The 13598-nt window shown below is 40.4% G+C and overlaps 1 protein-coding gene across 9 annotated transcripts in view; it reads right to left on the bottom strand.

The window, feature by feature from the left end:
- The window catches only part of MARK2 (microtubule affinity regulating kinase 2), a 143916-nt gene that overhangs the window by 88752 nt on the left and 41566 nt on the right, over positions 1-13598 (bottom strand). The window contains exon 1 of one of the 9 annotated variants that reach the window (XM_073658549.1): positions 9399-9488. The exons of the other annotated variants lie outside the window; for them this stretch is intronic. The gene's annotated coding sequence lies outside the window, so the exon portion shown is untranslated. Of the gene's footprint in view, positions 1-9398; positions 9489-13598 lie in introns of those variants that run through there. 9 annotated transcript variants of the gene reach the window in all.

Here is a 13598-nt window from a genome sequence, read left to right on the forward strand (position 1 = left end):
GTTATGTGGCAAGGCTCGTTAAATGGTCGTTATTGACTTTTAGGATTTCTACTTAGTGCTCTTCCTCTCTGAAGAGGCAATTTGCATGAGGTCTCATGCATACAACCATATTGTGCCCACATACATTGGATCTGTACAAGTTTATGGACCCATTCACTTCCCTTCATGTAAGTAATGGTATATACAGGCACTGTATCAGCATGTCACACACAAATATACATCACACTATGATGGACAGGGACTGTCCCACAAGACTGGCACCAAGCAAATGTGGTACCAATATTCAAAAAGGGGTCTAAAAGTGACCCTGGGAACTATAGACCAGTCAGCTTAACGTCTGTTGTGGGTAAATTGTTTGAAGGATTTCTTAGAGATGCTATTGTAGAATATCTTAATGATAATAACTGTCTAACTCCATATCAACATGGATTCATGAGGGATCGCTCCTGCCAAACAAACCTGATCGCCTTTTACGAGGAGGTGAGCTCACAGCTGGACCGGGGAGAGTCAGTGGATGTTGTAAACCTTGACTTCTCCAAAGCGTTTGATACCGTGCCACACAAAAGGTTGGTATATAAAATGAGAATGCTTGGTCTGGGGGATAATGTGTGCAAGTGGGTAAATAGCTGGCTGAGTGATAGAAAGCAGAGGGTGGTTATCAATGGAGTAAGCTCAGGGTGCGTCAGGGTTACTAGCGGGGTGCCTCAAGGGTCTGTCTTGGGCCCTATATTATTTAATATATTTATTAATGATCTAGTGGAAGGGTTGCATAGTAAAATAGCAATATTTGCAGATGATACTAAACTTTGTAAAGTAGTTAATACAGATGAGGACAGGGCACAGCTACAGGATGATTTAGATAAATTGGGGAGTTGGGCCAAAAATGGCAAATGGGGTTCAATGCCGATAAATGTAAGGTCATGCACATGGGAAAGAAAAACAGCAGTCACCCATACATATTAAATGGGAAACCGTTGGGGAAATCTGACATGGAGAAGGACCTGGGCGTCTTGGTTAACAGCAAATTAAATTGGAGTGCCCAGTGTCAGGCAGCAGCTGCAAAGGCAAATAGAGTCATGGCATGCATCAGAAGAGGAATAGGGGCATATGATAACATTGTTCTTCCTCTGTATAAAGCGCTGGTAAGGCCGCACTTAGAATATTGTGCACAGTTCTGGGCTCCGGTGCTCAGGAAAGACATATTGGAGCTAGAGAGGGTACAAAGGAGGGCGACTAAGGTAATAAAGGGAATGGAGGGACTAGAATACCCAGAGAGGTTGTCAAAATTAGGCCTATTTACGTTGGAAAAGAGAAGGCTTAGGGGAGACCTCATAAACATGTATAAATACATCAGGGGGCAGTACAGAGATCTCTCCCATGACCTGTTTATACCAAGGATGGTGACAAAGACGAGGGGGCACACTATGCGTCTGGAGGAAAGGAGGTTCCTGCACCAGCATAGAAGGGGATTCTTTACGGTCAGAGCCGTGAGACTCTGGAACTCTCTGGGAGAGGAAGTGGTGATGTCCAACTCACTTAATGAGTTCAAGAGAGGCCTGGACGCCTTTCTTGAGAACAATAAAATTACATTTTATGCTTAGTGATAGTTAATTAATCCAGGGATTTAATCTGACTGCCAGATTGGAGTCGGGAAGTGAATTTTTCCTCAATGATGTAAATTGGCCTATACCGCATGGGTTTTTTTTGCTTTCCCCTGGATCAACGCTGCGGAATAGCTGCAGTGCACAAGAAATAGGCTGAACTGGATGGACGCTTGTCTTTTTTCGGCCTTATAAACTATGTAACTATGTGTATGAGGGGTTAGTCCAAATATCCTCAACATTAATGAATGTTTTTGATTATCAGTAACAACTCACTCAGGTGAGCAGTTCACAGCCCATCATTTCCCCAATCCCCCTGCGGTTTTACACAGGGTGCGCTCCTGTTCGCTTTTTTCTTATCTGCAGCACAAGACAGAGTATTACGCGTCAGCTATTCCGATAAATTGTCACCCGTGTAATACAAAGATCGGTTCAGTCCATATGAACGGGAGCAGATCATAAAAAGCTCAATGTGAGAGGGGTGTACATGAAACAACCCCTGTAAAGAGGCTGCGTGACGGGCTGCTAAAAACTATATTTCTATGAGAAGGAGAAAGCAGCACAGTCTCCTCTCTACATTTTTATTAACGCCAGATTCACCGGATGGGAAGACCTGATCACTGGGTCTCCCTACCTGAGCTAATTGTACCATATACAGGTGCTTCTCACTAAATTAGAATATCAAAAAGTTAATTTCAGTTCTTCAATACAAGTGAAACTCATATTATATAGAGTCATTACACACAGAGTGATCTATTTCAAGTGTTTATTTCAGTTAATGTTGATTTTTATGGCTTACAGCCAATGAAAACACAAAAGTCATTATCTCAGAAAATTAGAATAATTAACAAAAACCACCAGCAATGGCTTCCGAAGCGTTTAAAAAGGTCCCCTAGTCTGTTTCAGTAGGCTCCACAATCTTGGGGAAGACTGCTGACTTGACAGATGTCCAGAAGGCAGTCATTGACACACTCCACAAGGAGGGTAAGCCACAAATGGTCATTGCTAAAGAAGCTGGCTGTTCACAGAGTGCTGTATCCAAGCATATTAATGGCAAGTTGAGTGAAAGGGAAAAAAGTGTGGTAGAAAAAAGGTACACAAGCAACCGGGATAACCGCAGCCTTGAAAGGATTGTTAAGAAAAGGTCATTCAAAAATTTGGGTGAGATTCACAAGGAGTGGACTGCTGCTGGAGTCATTGCTTCAAGAGCCACCACACACAGACGTATCCAGGACATGGGCTACAAGCGTCACATTCCTTGTGTTAAGTCACTCATGACCAATACACAACGCCAGAAGCATCTTACCTGGGCAAAGGAGAAAAAGACCTGGACTGCTGCTCAGTGGTCCAAGGTGTTTTCAGATGAAAGTAAATTTTGCATTTCATTTGGAAATCAAGGTCCCAGAGTCTGGAGGAAGAGTGGAGAGGCCACAATCCAAGCAGCTTGAGGTCTAGTGTGAAGTTTCCACAATCAGTGATGGTTTGGGGAGCCATGTCATCTGCTGGAGTAGGTCCAGTGCTTTATCAAGACCAAAGTCAGCGCAGCCATCTACCAGGACATTTTAGAGCACTTCATGCTTCCTGCTGCTGACAAGCTTTTTGGAGATGGAAATTTCATTCTCCAGCAGGACTTGGCCCCTGTCCACACTGCCAAAAGTACCAATACCTGGTTTACACACAACAGTATCACTGTGCTTGATTGGCAGCAAACTCGCCTGAGCTTAACCCCATAGAGAATCTATTATAGAGAATCTATGTGGTATTGTCAAGAGGAAGATGAGAGACACCAGACCCAACAATGCAGACGAGCTGAAGGCTGCTATCAAAGCCACCTGGGCTTCCATAACACCTCAGCAGTGCCACAGGCTGATCGCCTCCATGCCACATTGCCGCATTGATGCAGTAATTGATGCAAAAGGAGCCCCGACCAAGTATTGAGGGCATTTACTGAACATACATTTCAGTAGGACATTTCAGATTTTAAAATCATTTTTCAAGCTGTTGTTATAAAGTATTCTAATTTACTGAGACTTTTGTGTTTTCATTGGCTGTAAGCCATAATCATCAACATTAACAGAAATAAACACTTGAAATAGATCACTCTGTTTGTAATGACTCTATATAATAGGAGTTTCACTTTTAGTATTGAAGAACTGAAATAAATTAACTTTTTGATGATCTTGTAACTTAGTGAGATGCACCTGTATGTTTATAAAGCGGTTTGAAAAGGTGTAGAAATAGTACAGTAGGAGCAAAGCGTATGGGATTTTACAAAATCCCATCCACATGTTGTAGGAAAAAATCCAGGAGTACGGTGCATAGAAATTAGTATGACTTTCCTTTATGTAGGTTTCACTTTTTATTTTGGATTAAAAATAATGATGCAGAACAGAGCAAAATACTGTTGTGTGTGAGACATTGTAATTTACTTTCTTTTTTTGGGGGCCAAGTAAACACTGAATCAAAATTCAACCAAGTGGCTCAGTTCCAAACAGCACAGCAGTAAGAACTTTAGTGTTCAGCCAAAGGGTATGTGCACACACGTTGTGTTTTGCTGCAGATTTTTATGTACATTTTCAGCTGCGTCTGGCAGTACCAGCTAAGTCTATGAGAAACCAGAATTCACTGTTCCCACATGTTGCTTTTTGTTTGCTGCGTATTTTCAGTGATTAGAAAAACGCTGAAAGAAGTGACATGTCACTTCTTTCAGAGTTTTTTTCACCCATAGGAAGTAATGGGGAGATGAAAAAAACGCTACAAATACGCAGCAAAAACGCACCAAAAAAACGCACCTGCGTATTTGCAGCGTTTTTGATGGCAAAATAGAATGGGAGTCTTATTTTTCACAGAACTTTATGTGCATTACTAAAAAGAGACAGAAGGACAGTGAAACAAAAGCTGCAAATACGCAGCAAAAAAGCAACAAAAAACGCAGCTAATCTCCAGTCAGAGAAAAGTTATCAGCAGATTTCATGCAGATTTTGGTGCAGAAAACACACAATGTGCGCGCACTTACCCTACGGCCCCACTTATGACAAACTCCATTTCTGGGGTGCTTTACAGTGAATGCCGTTAGCTTCCTCCCCAAGTTTAGGGCTCATTCACACTTCCATAAAAAAGTAAAATGACCAATATGGATCTTTTTTTTAAAAAAAAATAAAAATAAAAATTTGCTGTTTTGTAATGTTGCTTCCAACCCAATACTTGGAAGAAAGTGGCTGTAGGGAGAATATAACTATTTTCTCCCTGCAGTCGCACTGCCAATTAGACTAATATGTTTTTAACGATATTTACCTGAATATTACCACTATGGCAGCAGGAAAATACCACTTATTTTTTTTTTTTTTTCTGACCAGTTGTCCTTAAAGCCATTATCAGAAAATGACTTATTTAAAACAGATTTTTGTTACATATATTTTGTTTTAACATTTTTTTAGCAGTGTTTTTTTTTTTTCTTCTCCATATCACGATCTTTAACCTCTGCAGACAATTTTCATTTGTACGTATTCATTTATCCCTTCACTGCTAAGAGCCACGACTTTTTATTTTTCTGTCAACATAATACTATGGCATTGCAGTTTATAGTGAAAATCATAGTCTTCTATGAAGCTGAGTCTGTGGCCAAACTGGCAGCTATGGAGGTGGCCTTCAGCAGGTCCCCGGCTGCCATCGTAAACCCATCGGTGCCATGGGATCTTTCCATTTAAACGCCACTATGGGAGATTTGAGAGTGGCATCTATATCATTATCTAGTTATAGGTTCCTTTTTAGACCCATTGTGTTTCTCAGCTTTATATTTCTGCCACAGAATTCCTTCCAAATACATATGTGATTTTTCAACATGAATGAAATCTTAGCCATATGAACATATGCCCTTAAGGTGGATCTGTCACTTGATTTTCTGTATTGAAGGACAGGGTAAGTACAGGTCCATTGCCATTAAGGATGGTATTTTACAAAGTCATGTGTCTGAATTGTATTTTTTGTTATAAAGCAATATTGCAGAATTCCCAGCTTGGCCTCCTTATTTTTCTGCATTGGATTTCCTCCATTGGATGCGGTCACTCTTCTCTCCTTTATATGGCTCCTCTGTGTGCATTAGGCATAACACAAAGCTTGCTGGTCTTTTTTTTTTTTCGCTCGTCTCACAAAAGGTAAAATTAAGTGGTTGCAAAGTTTTATGTAAGATTTTGTCCGCAAGCATTAGTAATAATAAGCAGCTCTAAATCAGGGCAACATAGTTAAGTGACAGATCTGTTTCTATTCTCCAGGACTAACCTTTATTGTTATTACGTACTTTTATTTCCTTTTGATTTAGCAAGTTCAGCCTGTCATTCTGGCTTTCTGGCGTAGTCTGAAATATACTACTACCCACTCAAATCCTGCTGCTTTTCTGGGATTCCCTATAGATAAGTGGTTTGTCTTTAAGCTAGCCACATCAGAAAACCCTGTTGTCTAAAATGCCCTAGTTAACAACACTGTTTTTGATTCGCCATATCACCATCGTTGAGGCTCGCCTTGTGCAATACCAGTATTTCAACAAGTTTTAAAATGCATGCATCCTCAGAAAAATCACTTTGTAAGGCTATGTTCACATGCAGTGCAGGAACTCAGTTCTTCTGTTCTGCCATAGGAACAGCGAAAAAAAAAATGAATTCAAGACAGGAACACATCTGCCATATGACTGGCAGCCAATGGACCCCATTGACTTATTCTAGGTGACTGACCGCTGAGTGTTATAATAGGATAACACTGCTTATTCTGCGGAGATCACTTTTCAGCAGTCATCCCATTATCACAAGCACGGTTCAGCTTGTTTCACATATCCGTAAAATATGAACTGTGCCCGGATCAGAAGACCCAGCCCGACCGCAAAAAAAAAAAAAAAAAAAAATTCAGACAGGAAATCTGCAAGATTTCCATCCTGTATGAATATACCTGTACAGCAAAATCACGCCTTTAAAAAATAAATAAATTTAAAATAAATAAATAAATCACATTTTGTACAAATTAAGGTAAGCAAAAAATAAATAAATAAATAAAACATAAGACTCTATATATATACATAAGAGATCTCCAATAGAAACATTGCTACCAGGGTAAATATATCTACCTAATGGTGACTGTACAATAAGATAGAGGCCGAATGGCTCCAGTGAGGGTCTCCGTGTAACATCATCACATCATCATATCAAAGTAGCTACCCTTCATGCAAATGCTAATTTGAGTGGCAAGTAAAAATCAACTCCTATCTAAAATCTTAAAAAAAAAAAAAAAAAGAAAAAAAGAATTCGCTTTTTTCGACTGCCATTTTCTGAAACTTTTTTGTTGCAATGCATAAAAAAAACAGTAACTTGGAGTAACTACTTTTTTTTCCCTTTTCTATAAATCAATTAGTACATATGAAAATAAAAAAACTTTGTAATAGAGCTCATCAGAGAAATTCACCTCTTTCTCCGCTTGGACCATTCATTCTTAAAAGTCTCAATTCACGGTAAAATCTGTCTTAAAGAAGCCCTCCCATAAAAGTTTTTATCCTCTTAATATATTGCAGACATCATATTATATAGCATTGTGTACTTACAATTGCTCCTTTTGCATTCCTACGCAGCTAAATTCTTCTAATTTCTCTGCTCCATGAAGAAACAGGAAGTCTCTTGTCCCTGCATTTATCATCCCCCTCTTCAACTCCTGACTCAACTGCTCCCTCCTCCCTCTGCCATTGACTTCTGCATTGACTCATACATGTAAAATAGACCACCTCTTTCTACATAGAGCTTAGAAGGATTCAACTAGTCAGTTTTTAATCACGTGATGCCATAGATCCAATGGAAAAAGAATTAGCAGGGTAAAAACGCAAAATGAGCAATTGTAAGTACACAATGTTATATAATATAACTGCATTATAATAAGAGGATGAAAGTTTGATGGGAGGAGGAGTGCTTCTTTAAGTGAATATAGACTTTCCTATAAAGTTCTATGAAGAAATGTAACTAATGTTGCAGGAGAACTTGCAGCAGAATGTCTGTGTCTTCCTTTATCTCCTCCCCCTCCATAGAATTTTACAAGCACAAAACAGTCATCTACCTCAGTAATGGCAAAATGTTTCTTCAGATTTTACCAGTGAATGTGAAAGATCAATACAGGAGAAGAAAGAAGCCAATTTATCAGATAAGATACATTACAACGTTGCTTATTTTCATGTGTATTATTTATGAAAATAAAAATTAAAACAACGAAGCTTACTCTAAGAAATTGTTTTGATTTAAAAAATTAAAATAAATTCCAGCTGTTTCAGAGCTGTAGACACACGTCTTGCTATGGTTACAGACTACAATCCTTTGATTCTGCAGCATGGTTTCCCTTCCTTCTCGTCAGTCACAAGCATGGGCCATACCATTCCAAAATAGTCAAAAGATTAGGAGAGTTGGAAGCAGGGCTGTGGAGTCGGCGTCCATTTTGGTGCAGTCGGAATCGGTATAAAACTCCTAATATATATAATAAATGGGGTTCAGTAGTTCAATGCAGTTTGTGGGGAATATTTTTTCATAAGAATGTTTGTCCTATTCCTGATCTATGGGTCTAGACTTTTAGCGGAGATGAATCTGTGCTACAGTAAATTTATCACTTAATCATGAGCCATGTATGAGGGAGTCGGAGTCTGTGTCATGGAAATTGAGGAGTCGGAGGTTTGGCTTACCGACTCCACAGCCCTGGTTGGAAGCTTTCCCACTACATATGCCAAACGTGTTCACAAAACAAACAGTGATCTAAGGGCTCATTCACACATCTGATTTTCTTGTACAAGTGCTATCTGTGGTTTTCACGGATAGCACTTGTTTCTAGGCTATTCTATGGGGCTGTGCAAATGATCAAACCCTGATCAAACCCATAGGTCTGTTTTTCTTGTATGTGGAAATTATCGACATCTGCATAAGTCCTAACACAAAAGGACCATAACATATAAATTAAAAGCTGCCCTGATGGTATAAAAGATGAAATGCTGAATGACTACTGAATAGTAGCCATGCCTATTTTTTCTGGGTACTTCCCATGTTTGCTTTATTGGTTTGACATAAGTTTTATTATCCAGGCAAGCAAACAGTCATAAGGATTTCACGTTTACACAAGTGTAACTCGATGACAAGACTTCCTGAGCTGACATCATTCTTGTTTCTAAAGAAGAAGCGGGGAGCAGAACACTGTAGCTCAGTTCTAATATCATCTAACAAGCCAATCCAATGCTGCAAAAACATGAACTTTATCCATGCTATACTATACTGAACATTTCAGCAGTAAAGTACCGACCCCTAGAAGTCCGGCTGCAATCTTCACATTTGATAGGGTCACCTCGTCTCATGTTTTTGAAAGGTCTTCATTTCCTGGTTCGCCACAGGTTTTACCAGTGTTTATGACGAGGCTTGCTTTATCTACTGTAGTGATACAATATGTGGAATATAAGTGTAACACACAAAAGGAGTGTTAGTGACGCATTCATTCAAATGTGTTTTTTTTGTTGGTTAAGTAGGAGGAAACCACGTAGAAAAAAAAAAAAACATTCTTCAGTTTATCCAGGTTTACAATTCTGCGACATCCGTAGTCCTATGTTCTCATGGATGCGAATCTCTATGCAGCCATTGTGAATGAAACTTTACATCTCTACTTGGTAAATGCAGCACAAACTCAAGCACATAATTAGGATCTATATATAACCTTCCTATGTCACAAAGGAGATTTGTCACTCAATACTTTCATATTACAAATAATGATAATAACAATGCAATTATCCCGCCCTACCTGAAGGAGAGAAGAGGCACAGCGGCTAGACTGAGGCGAGTTTGCGGAAGTATTCTTAGTGTACACAAAACAGGTAAGAGGGCAGAGCCGGGTGTTACTGTATGTTTGAACAGTAATCTTCCACCCCTCCCCTCAGCACAGCTTAGTAACACAAACAAAACGTTTAGATTACTGCTCTAGCCCAGAGGATGAAAGTGACCGGGCAGTGCAGGTGGGCAGCGTGTAAGGGGTGTCTACCTGCTTACACAATGTGCACAATTTCAGAATTTAACTCGTTTTTATTAGTGGACTGTTATTGTCTCAACATATAAAGTCTTGTAGGCAACTACTTTAGTCTAGTCGCTTGTCCAAATACAATTAAATAGGTTGTTCTAAAATCAACATTATACACTGGCTGTGTGAGAAATGTATGATCACTGGGTGTTTAACCATTGGGTCCCACCCCAATCACGAGAGCTAGGGTACCTATATCCTTGTGTGAACAGTGTGCTAGTGAGCGCATGCGACCACTGCTCTATCCAATGTCTACAGGAGTAGTGGTCCTACGTGCTCACTACTGCTATGTTCACACAGGAGACTTTAAAGGGGTTGTCCAGGACTTTACCATTGATCAGGACTTTACCACGGATCAGCTGTTCTTGGCGTTGGCCGGGACTGCTCCGTTATGGAACAACGCATCACAGCTCTGTTGACTGCATAGTGGCGGCGGCTGGGTACTGCACATCCGTCTCTTATTCAAATCAATGGGGGAAGGGGGGGCGGATGTGCAGTACCCAGATGCGGGCACTATTCTGTTGATGGAGCTGTTCTGTGCAACTCCATAACTGAGAGGGTCTGGCTGTCCCCAACACCGGGAACAGCTGATCGTTGGGGGTGCCAGGTGTTGGGGGTGCCAGACATTGATAACCTATCCCTAGGATAGGCAAAGAACAAGGTGAAGAGACCGGCACCAGTGTTGCACCTGTTGCCAGTATAATTACACTTCCAGGGATAGTCAACTATACCAGACCCTGGGGATCTCAAGTGCCTATCCAGAACAAAAAAAAACAATTCCCCATATGTCCATGAAAGTAGAAAAAAGGAGGCACTCACCGTCCCATATAAAAAAGGTTTCTTTATTGCATCACGTTTACAACACGGGTCCTGTGAAGCGCAGGAGGCGCGAAACGGCCGTTGTCCGACATGTGTCCCACAGACTCCCCTGCATCCATGTTTTAAACGCGATGCAATAAAGACACATTTTTTATATAGGATGGTGAGTGCCACCTTTTTTCTACTTTCATGGGTGTATCCCAAGGATGGGCCATCAATGTTAAAGTCCTGGACAACCCATTTGTTCTTTCCAAAGAAGGAGGAACTGACAGCACTTTTATATGCTGAACCCATTTGTTCTTGGGGTCAGCAGATGTCTCCCCCATCCCCCAGCAATCACACATTTATCATCTGTTAAAATTGATGATTGAAATAGTTTAGGAGAAATCCCCTTTAAGATCACAGTTTCAAGTCCATCCCTATCTTTGCACTCTTTCTTCAATACCAGGAGTTCTAGACAAACAAGCGGTTTCATTACTAAATCGTTTGCATTATCAAAGCACATAAAGCTGCCCATAGTGGCTGATTAGTTTAGGAAAAAGGATCCCCAATTAGAAAGAAAAAGCCATACCATCATCTAGAAAAATTATAGGGGGTATCCAGCCATATAAAATGGTAACGTAAATGTGTTCGAAATGCAAAATGATTATCCAACCAGCCCCTTGTACGCACATGACTACTCACATAGAGGAAGAAGAGGAGAAAAGTAGCGACATAAAGCCCATAAACATTTGTTGATGTAAAAAAATATATACCTTTATTAAACATATCTGAATTAAAAACCAAGTCCATCGCATAAGGAGTATTTGACACCAATGGTCATGTACAGAGAAAAACGGACGTCTCAAACATTCAGCCCTTTTGGTATATCAATACAGTCTATGATTAAATTTACATGCTCCAATCCATACCACTACTCAAGTATTCCCACCAGTCTAGGGCAGTTTGTAAGCCATATATGATTAAATATGTTGTGTATAGAATATATATAGCTACCTTAAATACAGGGAGCCGGGAGCGTACCAACGGCTGGATGTACACGGAGTGGTCCGTGCAAAATAACAGAGGCATATCTAATATTTATCCAAGTGTCGAGTCAAACTTGGCAATAAAAGTCTATGGTTCCGGGAGGGGAAAAAAAAAAAAAAAAAAAAAAAAACAGACAGCACTTGGATGCCATCCATGTGCTGACCATTTTTCACTGACTGATTTGGAGACTTTTTTTCTCATCAGTGAAAAAAAACTGATGAAACTAATGAAAATCACTTATGAAACTCGGTTTGTCTCATAAGTGAAAAAAAACTGACGTCTGAATGAAGCCCAAGAGCTCATTCACACACGTCCGTTTTTCCACGTAGAAGAAAACCAGAACCATTATTCTGATTAGAGTGTTGTACGAGTGTCATCTGTATTTGTCGCACTTGAAGGGGAAACAAAAGAAAGTTTCTCTGCATTCTCTATTCTAACAGTCCGTGAAAAGTGTGTTTTGACTTTTTTACAGACCCAATGATTTACATTACAAATTCTGATCCAACCTTTGGATCAAAATCAGTTATGGGTCCACAAAGAATCATCGACATGTGAATGGTCCCATAGACTATCACAGGTACAAGTGCTATTAGTGAGAACCACAGATAGCACTCGTACGCCAAAATCGGACGTGTGAATGAGGCTTAGTCATATACAAAACATTTAATTGTATGAATATTGGCTCACAATATGAATGAAGCATACGAGTTGTATAAAGAAAAGTTCTGCTCTTTCCTCATATGCATGGTCACAAATCAACAGTAGGTTTGCCCTATCTGCTTGTTTTCAGTGTATGGACACATTCTTCTTTACATCCACCTCATGTCTCAACTAACAAGTCCACAACAGCAAGCAGAGATCTTAGACAATGTTGAGGAACTGAAATAGATGCATTAGAAAGATGTTAAACCTGTCAGTACAATGTGAACAAGCTTTACTCTTACATCAAATCTCTGCCTGCATTTTGCATATATTTGTCAGTATCTAATTCTTCCCAGGGCTCCAAGGTCAGCTTCACACACTTCAACAATGTACAATTCAGCAACTCGACAGTTTTAGTGAGTGCCTAAATAATACTGCTAAAGAGTAAGAAGTTGAAAACCACCCCCTCAAGACTTTTTAGTAGGTTAAAATAAGACATTTTATAATGTACAGTGCCTACAAGTATTATTCAACCCCCTGCCGATTTAGCTGGTTGACACATGCGGAATTAACTTGGCATTGTGACATTTGTACTGTAGATCAGCCTGGAAGTGGGAAATGCACTGCAGCAAAATTTTTTTTTTTTAAAAAAACGTAAAAAGTTAATTCAGAGTGTCATTTATTATTCAACCCCTCAAACCACAAGAATTCTGTTTGGTCCCCCTAAAGTATTAAGAAGTAGTTCAGGCACCAAGAATAATGAGCTTCACATGTGTGGATTAAAGATCTCTTTTGCCAGCCTTTTCTGACTATTTAAGACCCTCCCCAAACTTGTGAACAGCACTCAGACATGGTCAACATGGGAAAGACAAAGGCGCATTCCAAGGCCATCAGAGACAAGATCGTGGAGGGTCACAAGGTTGGCAAGGGGTACAAAACCCTTTCCAAGGAGTTGGGCCTACCTGTCTCCACTGTTGGGAGCATCATCCGTAAGTGGAAGGCTTATGGAACTACTGTTAGCCTTCCACGGCCAGGACAGCCTTTGAAAGTGTCCTCCTGTGCCAAGGCCAGGCTTGTCCGAAGAGTCAAGGCTAACCCAAGGACAACAAGGAAGGAGCTCCGGGAAGATCTCATGGCAGTGGGGACATTGGTTTCAGTCAATACCATAAGTAACGTACTCCACCGCAATGGTCTCCGTTCCAGACGAGACCGTAAGGTACCTTTACTTTCAAAGCGTCATGTCAAGGCTCGTCTACAGTTTGCTCATGATCACTTGGAGGACTCTGAGACAGACTGGTTCAAGGTTCTATGGTCTGATGAGACCAAGATCGAGATCTTTGGTGCCAACCACACACGTGACGTTTGGAGACTGGATGGCACTGCATACGACCCCAAGAATACCATCCCTACAGTCAAGCATGGTGGTGGCAGCATCAT

The sequence above is a fragment of the Phyllobates terribilis genome, unplaced genomic scaffold (genome assembly GCF_046119375.1).
Source record: "Phyllobates terribilis strain yellow unplaced genomic scaffold, ASM4611937v1 Scaffold_13__5_contigs__length_258822181, whole genome shotgun sequence".
NCBI classification, from domain to species: domain Eukaryota; kingdom Metazoa; phylum Chordata; class Amphibia; order Anura; family Dendrobatidae; genus Phyllobates; species Phyllobates terribilis.